A 9,528-nucleotide genomic window follows, 5' to 3' on the forward strand; every position below is an offset into this window, starting at 1 on the left:
CCCTTCCCAGTTCTCCGACCAGTCTTACTGTCTCCGACTACATTCTATCTTTGTTCCGCCTCCTCCCCTGACTCTCAGTCTGAAGAAGGGTCTCGACCCGAAACGTCGCCCATTCCTTCTCTCCAGAGATGCTGCCTGTCCCGCTGAGTTATTCCAGCATTTTATGTCTACCTTCATTTGATAATTATTCCTTTAAGAATAAGGTGTACGCCATTTAGAACGGAGACGAGGAAACACCTTTTCTCACAGAGAGTGGTGAGTGTGGAATTCTCTGCCTCAGAGGGCGGTGGAGGCCAGTTCTCTGGATGCTTTCAAGGGAGAGCTAGATAGGGCTCTTAAAAATAGCAGTCAGGGGATATGGGGAGAAGGCAGGAACGTGGTACTGATTGGGGATGATCAGCCATGATCACAGTGAATGTGCATCGAAGGGTCGAATGGCCTCCTCCTGCACCTATTATCTATTGTCTACTATCTTTTTCTTTTGCTTCATTGCTTTATAATTCAGCATTCTCCCCCTCTACTACCATCAATGTAAAGAAGGGTCTTCCCGACACTAAACATCGCCTATCCATGCCCTTCCACAGATGCTGCCTGACCTCCTGAGTTCCTCCAGCACTTTGTGCTCTAACCAATATTCCTGCATCTTCAGTTCCTTTTCCCCCCATTGATTATCGCAGTAACATTACAACCATTAAGGCACCAGTCTGCGATGAGTAAATACTCAAACACAGTATCCATTGTCTGGAATGCAGGCCAACTCTATTCCATGCCAGCATCTTCCCAGTTACAAGATGCACTGCACAGTTTGTTGACTCACACAGTACAATGTACAATTGCTTTTTTAATATTGTAACAGAAGGTTGCGATGAAATTCAATCCCAGTTTATAATTATGGTGTAGTGGGGAACATATAGTTGCCTCAATACAGGACAACTCCGCTTTTCTGGCAACTGGTGGTCCGGATGGGGTCGTCAACATTCCCACCCCCAAATAAGGGACAAAACATCAAAATATGGGACAAATTCCCCACGGCAATTCGTTGACCGACTTGGCCGTGGCTAGGTGAATAATGAGGGGTGGCGGCGATAAGCGAAGGTCCGAAGGTCGGACAGCTGGCGGACTGCAGACTGACCGACGGGGCCACGGGCGAGGTGCTGCTGCTGCTGCTGCTGCTGCTGCACTCCATGGGCTGCACTACGTCGGGATGGGTGAGGCGGGGCCGGACGCGGCGCTCCGACACGACACTCCCCTCGACCCGAGTAGTAGCGGTCAAATACGGGACAAGGGCGGTCCCGTACGGGACAAACCAATTTAGCCCAATATACGGGACGTCCCGGCTAATACGGGACAGTTGACAGCCCCAGGTCCGGCACCTCCTTTAATCCGGATAAAATTTACGAGAGCGCGCTTGAAATCCCCACCGGAATTCCCCCCGAAAATGTGTCGCTCAGGCCGGGTGAGACGGCCGATCTCGACCTCATCGGGACATCCGCGGCCGATCGGCCAGTCCAATCTGTCCCCCTGCGGCAGGGGTCTGGAACTCTGGCCCGACCAGAGCCGGCAGGTCCGTTCCCACAACCGAGTTCCCAGGCCAACTTTGGTTGTGAATGTGCTTCGCCCCTCGGAGGCCAAGGTGGAACGTTACGGTACCTCTGTTGGTCCAGCAACATGGATAATCCAGAAAGGCTCTGGAACCAAGAGTGCCGGAAAATCAGTGGTGGATCTGTACATTACACTCTTCTTCCAAAATCATTCCCAAGAAGAAAAATATGTAAATGTAGGTAGTTCAATAGGTGCTGTAGTTACAATACACGTAACATGAAGCTCGAGATGCAGTCAGACCAGCTGCTGACAGATGAATAGAACTACAGATCAGATTGCTAGTCAAAACTCCAAATTGTACAACCACCCTTCAATCAGCTTGTGAAATATGTCCACAAACACATTCATTGTGTTTGAACGTGTTAGTTATAACTAGAATTAATTGGGTATCTGAATCATCACCTCTCTGTTTTATATTCAACGCTCTGACTAATAAAGGCTGCCATGCCTTGTCTAACCATGTTATCGAACCTTGAAGCTGCCATCTTCAAAGATCTTTGGACTTGGAGACCAAGGTCCAGCTGTTCATCAACATTCTTGCTATTGAGGGAGTGCAGGGAGTTCACGAGGTTAATTCCCAGGGACTGTCATATGGAGCGACTGGGCTTGTATACGCTGGAATTTAGAAGGATGAGGATACTGTTTTGATCTCCAAATCTGAGGAAAGACATTGTTGCCTTAGAGGGAGTACAGAGAAGGTTCACCAGACTGATTCCTGGGATGTCAGGACTTTCATATGAAGAAAGACTGGATAGACTCAGGCTAGATGCAGGAAGATTGTTCCCGATGTTGGGGAAGTCCAGAACAAGGGGTCACAATTTAAGGATAAGGGGGATGTCTTTTAGGACCGAGATGAGAAAAACATTTTTCACACAGAGTGGTGAATCTCTGGAATTCTCTGCCACAGAAGGTAGTTGAGGCCAGTTCATTGGCTATATTTAAGAGGGAGTTAGATGTGGCCCTTGTGGCTAAAGGGATCAGGGTGTATGGAGAGAAGGCAGGTACAGGATACTGAGTTGGATGATCTGCCATGATCATTTTGAATGGCGGTGCAGGCTCGAAGGGCCGAATAGCCTACTCCTGCACCTATTTTCTATGTTTCTATGAGAGGGGATCTTATTGAAACATACAAGATTATTAAGGGATTGGACACATTAGATGCAGGAAACATGTTCCTGATGTTGGGGGAGTCCTGAACCAGGGGCCACAGTTTAAGAATAAGGGGTTGGCCGTTTAGAACAGAGATGAGGAAAAATAACGGAGTCAAGGGATATGGGGAGAAGGCAGGAACGGGGTACTGATTGAGGAAGATCAGCCATGGTCATAGTGAATGGCGGTGCTGGCTCGAGGGGCTGAATGGCCTACTCCTGCACCTATTTTCCATCATTGCCCAATACTTCCCATGACCCAACCATTCATGCTGATTGCCCTGGCCCCATCAGTAATCGCTAAATATATCAGCACACATTTAAACCCGACTGCCACTTTCATCAACATCACTGTGTCAAGAGCCACAAGTGTTTACTTGTCATCTGTACCAACACTGGAATAATGGATTCCTTATTTATGGCAGCATAAGATCAGTAAACACAATACACACAAATAACATACGGTGATGTCACAGTAGAGCTACTGCCTCACAGCGCCAGAGACCCAGGTTCGATCCCAACTATGGGTGCTGTCTGTACGGAGTTTGTACGTTCTCCCCGTGACGTGCGTGGGATTTCTCCGGGTGCTCCGGTTTCCTCCCACACTCCAAAGACGTACAGGTTTGTAGGTTAAGTGGCTTGCTATAAATGTATAAATCTAAAAATTAACCCTGGTATGTGTAGGGTAGTGTTAATGTGCGGGGATCGTTGGTCGGCACGGATCCGGTGGGCTGAAGGGCCTGTTTCCACACCATATCTCTAAGCTAAACTAAAAAATAAATAAAAATTGAAAAATAATACTAGTTTCGAAGAAAACACATAGTCTTCAGTGCAACCAAAAAAACAACAAATTTTAGAAAGCTGTTGGCACAAAAATAATGGTATGAATAGAAAGATGAATATTATTAAATCAGAATAGCTGACAATTATTTTCAATCACATCGCCAGAGATACGGGTGCGATCCTGACCTCGGGTGCTGTCTGTGTGGAGTTTGCACGTTCTCCCTGTGACAATAGACAATAGGTACAGGAGTAGGCCATACAACCCTTCAAGCCAGCACCGCCGTTCAATGTGATCATGGCTGATCATCCACGTGGGTGACCGCGTGGGTTTTCTCCGGGTGCTCCGGTTTCCTACGACATCCCAAAGACTTAGAGGTCAGTAGGTTAATTGGCATCTGTAAATCGTTCCTAGTGCGTAGGAAATGGGTGCAATAGTAAGATAACATAAGATCATTCTGAAGAAGGATCTTGACCTGAAATGTCACCTATTCCTTTGCTCCATAGATGCTGCCTCACCCACTGAGTTTCTCCAGCATTTTTGTCTACCATAACATAGAACCAGTAGGATAGCATAGAACTCCAAAGACGTACAGGTATGTAGGCTAATTGGCTTGGTGTATGTGTAAATTATCCCTAGTGCGTGTAGGATTGTGTTAGTGTGCGGGGATCGCTGGTCGGTGGGGAGTGGGTGGACTGAAGGTCCTGTTTCTGCACTGTATGTCTAAACTAAACTAAACTAGTGTGATCGATGTCAGCGTGGACTCTGCGCGGACTCCATGCTGTGTCCTACATTCAATCAATCTAGTATTCTGAAATGTTCATTCTGTTTCTCGCTCCATGCAGGTTTCCTGATTTACACAGAGTATTGACATTTACTGATTTTATCTCATTAAACAGCAAGACCATTTGATTATTCATCTAATTCATCTCTCTGCGTGCAAATTGGTGGCCCTATCCCGTGACTATTTTTCAAAGCTACTAAATCAGCCTTTGAGAAGCTTATGTGGTTCCAGCAGTCAGAACATATAAAAGCACAGCCCAGGAACAGGCCCTTCGGCCCACATTGTCTGTGTTGATCATGTTAAACTAATTGCCTCTGCCTGCACAAGACCCATATCCCTCCATTCACTGCATATCCATGAGCCTGTCTAAAAGCCTCCTAAACACCACTATCATATCTGCCTCCACCACCACCGCTGGCAGCGTGTTCCAGGCACCCACCGCCCTCTGTATAAAAATGTGCCCCCTACATCCTCTTTAAATTTGCCCCTCTCCGCTTCAACCTACGTCCTCTATCTTATAGAGATACGTCTTCTGTGGTAGACAAAAATGCTGGAGAAACTCCGCGGGTGAGGCAGCATCTATGGAGCGAAGGAATAGGTGACGTTTCGGGCCGAGATACATCTTCTGATCTTTTACAGGTGTACAAAATCATGAGAGGAATAGATCGAGTAGACGCAGTCTCGAGCCCGGAGTAGTTGAATTGAGACCCAGACGACATAGGTTTATGGTTGGGGGGTGGGGGAGGGGGGGGGGGAAGATTTAATAGGAACCTGAGGGGTAACTTTTTCACGCAATGGGTGGTGGGTGTCTGGAACGAGCTGCCGGAGGAGGCAGTTGAGGCTGGGACTATTGCAACGTTGATGAAACATTTAGACGTGTACATGGATAGGACAGGTTTAGAGGGATATGAGCCAAACGTGGGCAGATGGGACTGGTGTAGATGAGACATGTTGGCCGGTGTGGGAAAGTTGGGCCAGAGGGCATGTTTCCACACTGTAAAACTCTGTGACCAGTCTTGTAAAAGTGATTAAAAATACGAGCCTTTTCTTGATCTCTTGTCTATTTTGCTTGAGTCATAAACTGGGTATCAATCTATACGCGTGGGCTGATACAGTGGATCGACACTGCTATTTATTCTGCTCACGTAAGCATGGATGCAACGGTGCTGATGGCCTCAATGCAGGAGGCCGAGCAGGCATCAGCCTCCCCCCTCCCCCCCCCTCCTTTATAAAGTAGCAAACCACTCACAGCCGTCATTCAGCGGTACATTAAACATTCTCCATCTTCGGGAAGCTCATCTGTCACCACTAATGGCCGCTCAGAAGCAACTTTCCGCAGCTTATCCCCGTGATGTGATGAATGGTGCTGCCAGCTCACCCACTTTGTCACCCGCTTTGTCACCCGCTTCAAGAGCTGACAAGAGTTGAATGCCACAAACCCTCTCGTATGCAGGAGCCCCCCTGGACCCACTGCCGGCCCCCAGGCAAGAGGAAACCTAATCCAGTTTAAAGGTTTTGAAAGGATTTAATAGACAGACACCAGACATTCTTTTGGAACGGTTAGACACCTGTAGAGTTAGGCCCCTGTCCCACTTACGTGTCCGTGGCACGCTAATTACGCAACCTCGTTGTCGCGTTTAGGCGCATGGGTATCGTGTCAGCCGCGCGGGACGGTGGCATGGAGAAGCGCGGAGGGGTATGGAGTTGTGCGTGGTATCGCGCGGCGCTCCGGGATTTTGTAGGGAAACGAAATCTTTGTGCGCCTCCGGTGTTACATAGCGCGTGTGTGCGCAGGCGTATTGCGGTTCCACGATGCCCGTGTGCCTCAACGTGACGACGAGGTCGTGTAATTAGCGTGCCAAGGACACGTAAGTGGGACAGGGATGCTGGAGTAACCCAGCGGGGCAGGCAGCATTACTGGAGAGAAGAAATGGGTGACGTTTCTGGTCGAGACCCATTCTTCAGCATCTGCAGTTCCTTCCTACACATCTATAGCGTTATTGAGCACAGCAAACAGCCCACGTACCATCAGGTACCCACTTACACTAGTCACATTTTATGTTCCCCAGGAAGAAGGAAGAAACATCGGGGTTGGACGTCAATAGACAATAGGTGCAGGAGGAGGCCATTCAGCCCTTCGAGCCAGCAACGCCATTCAATGTGATCATGGCTGATCATCCCCAATCAGTACCCCGTTCCTGCCTTCTCCCCATATCCCCTGACTACGCTATCTTTAAGAGCCCTATCCAGCTCTTTCTCGAAAGTATTCAGAGAACCGGCCTCCATCACCCTCTGAGGCAGAGAATTCCACAGACTCACAACTCTCTGTGTGAAAAAGTTTTTCTTCATCTCCGTTCTAAATGGCTTACCCCTTATTCTTAAACTGTGGCCCCTGGTTCTGGACTTCCCCAACATCGGTAACATGTTTCTTGCCTCTAGCGTGTCCAAACCCTTAACAATCTTATATGTTTCAATAAGATATCCTCTCATCCTTCTAAACTCCAGTGTATACAAGCCCAGCTGCTCCATTCTCTCAGCATATGACAGTCCCGCCATCCCTGGAATTAACCTTGTAAACCTACGCTGCACTCCCTCAATAGCAAAGTATTTGAGTAAGTTGTCTACTTTTACAAGGCAGGGCTTGCTCAGTTTAAACCTCTACCTCTCCCTTGGTGGTGCAGCAGGTATAGCCGTTACCTCATGGTGCCAGAGACCCGGGTTTGATCCTAACTGCAGATTGCTGTCTGTACAGAGTTTGCACGTTCTCCCTCTGATCCTGTGGGTTTCCTCCGGGCGCTCCGGTTTCCTCCCATATCCCAAACGCATGCAGGTTTGCAGGCTAATTGGCTGTCTGTAAATTGTCACTCAAGTGGATGAGAAAGTAGGATAGCATGGAACCAATGTGATCGGGTGATCGCTGGTCGGTGTGGACTATCCACGCTGTATATCAAAAGTAAACTTAACTAAACTAAACTGAATCCACTTCCAGATTGTGCAAGACTTTATTTACATAAGTTAAATATCCACGATAATCAGTTTAAACATCTGCCTGATTAAGGACTTTAAACAAATGAAAACAAACCACTCTTCAGTTTTGTTTAGTTCAGATTAGTTTATTGACTTTAAATTAGTCCAGCTTTGCCGGTTGTTATCCAGTTTTCTGAGGAGCAGTGAAAAGTTCAGTTTAGTTTATTGTCACGTGTACCGAGGTACAGTGAAAAGCTTTTGTTGCGTGCTAACCAGACAGTGGAAAGACAATACATGATTACAATCGAGATATTCACAGTGTACAGATACATGATCAGGGAATAACGTTTAGTGCAAGGTAAAGCCAGCAAAGTCCGACCAAGGATAGGCCGAGCATCACCAATGAGGTAGATAGTAGTTCAGGACTGCTCTCTGGTTGTGGTAGGATGGTTCAGTTGCCTGATAACAGCTGGGAAGAAACTGTCCCTGAATCTGGAGGTGAGCATTTTCACACTTCTGTACCTTTTGCATCCTTTAGGAACATAGAAAATAAAAAATAGGTGCAGGAGTAGGCCATTTGACCCTTTGAGCCAGCACCTCCATTCAATATGATCATGGATGATCATCCAAAATCAATACCCCATTCCTGCTTTTTCCAGCTGGAGAGAAACTGTCCGTGAATCTGGAGGCGTGCGTTTCAGAATAAGGCAGTGGCCTTTAAATAGACAAGCTGGAACTAAGCAACACCTTTCTTGGTTCAATTTATTAATCTCTCTAATTTTAGCTATCACCTGCGGCTGTTACTCATTTCTAATGAATCTCTCTGTTTGTGTTCAGAGTTCTAATGTAGTTATTAACGCGTGAGCCTCTGTCACACTTGTTTACGGCAAACATCAAGCTGCTGCAAGCTTGTGTTACACAGGGACGGCACAGTGGAGCAGCAATGGAGTTGCTGCCTTACAGCGCCAGATACAGCGCCAGTTACAGCGCCAGATACAGCGCCAGTTACAGCGCCAGATACAGCGCCAGTTACAGCACCAGATACAGCACCAGTTACAGTGCCAGTTACAGCACCAGATACAGCGCCAGATACAGCACCAGATACAGCGCTAGATACAGCGCCAGTTACAATGCCAGTTACAGCACCAGATACAGCACCAGTTACTGTGCCAGTTACAGCACCAGATACAGCGCTTACAGCGCCAGATACAGCGCCAGATACAGCGCTTACAGCGCCAGATACAGCGCCAGTTACAGCGCCAGATACAGCACCAGATACAGCACCAGACACAGCGCCAGATACAGCGCTTACAGCGCCAGATACAGCGCCAGATACAGCGCTTACAGCGCCAGATACAGCGCCAGTTACAGCGCCAGATACAGCACCAGTTACAGCACCAGATACAGCGCCAGTTACAGCGCCAGTTACAGCGCCAGATACAGCGCCAGATACAGCACCAGACACAGCGCCAGATACAGCGCTTACAGCGCCAGATACAGCGCCAGTTACAGCGCTTACAGCGCCAGATACAGCACCAGATACAGCACCAGATACAGCACCAGATACAGCGCCAGTTACAGCACCAGATACAGCACCAGATACAGTGCCAGTTACAGCACCAGATACAGCACCAGATACAGAGCCAGATACAGCGCTTACAGCGCCAGATACAGCGGGTTCCATCCCGACTATGGATGTTGTCTGCATGAAGTACGTATGTTCTCCCTGTGACCGTACAGTATAGAAGCTGGGAGGTCACGTTGCAATAGACTATAGACACTAGGTGCAGGAGTAGGCCATTCTAAGGACGACAGATGGCACAATGGGGTAAGTGTTCGGCTGGCAACCTGAAAGTGGCCGGTTCGAATCCTGCTTGGAGTGTGTACTGTCGTTGTGTCCTTGGGCAACACACTTCACCTACCTTTGCCTGGGACTAGAGACGGAAATTAGCTACTGATTGGCTACAATCTCGCATATTTACATTCAAAATGTTCATTAATATGCACTGTCCCTATAAACAAACATTATTATTATTCGGCCCTTCGAGCCAGCACCGCCATTCAACGTGATCATGGCTGATCATCCACAATCAGTATCCCGTTCCTGCCTTCTCCCCATATCCCCTGACTCCGCTATCTTTAAGAGCTCTATCTAGCTCTCTCTTGAAAGTATCCAGAGAACTGGCCTCCACCGCCCTCTGAGGCAGACAATTGTATGACGTTGGTGAGACTGCATTTAAAGTATG

This window comes from Amblyraja radiata, chromosome 8 (assembly GCF_010909765.2).
Source record: "Amblyraja radiata isolate CabotCenter1 chromosome 8, sAmbRad1.1.pri, whole genome shotgun sequence".
In the NCBI taxonomy this organism is placed as follows: domain Eukaryota; kingdom Metazoa; phylum Chordata; class Chondrichthyes; order Rajiformes; family Rajidae; genus Amblyraja; species Amblyraja radiata.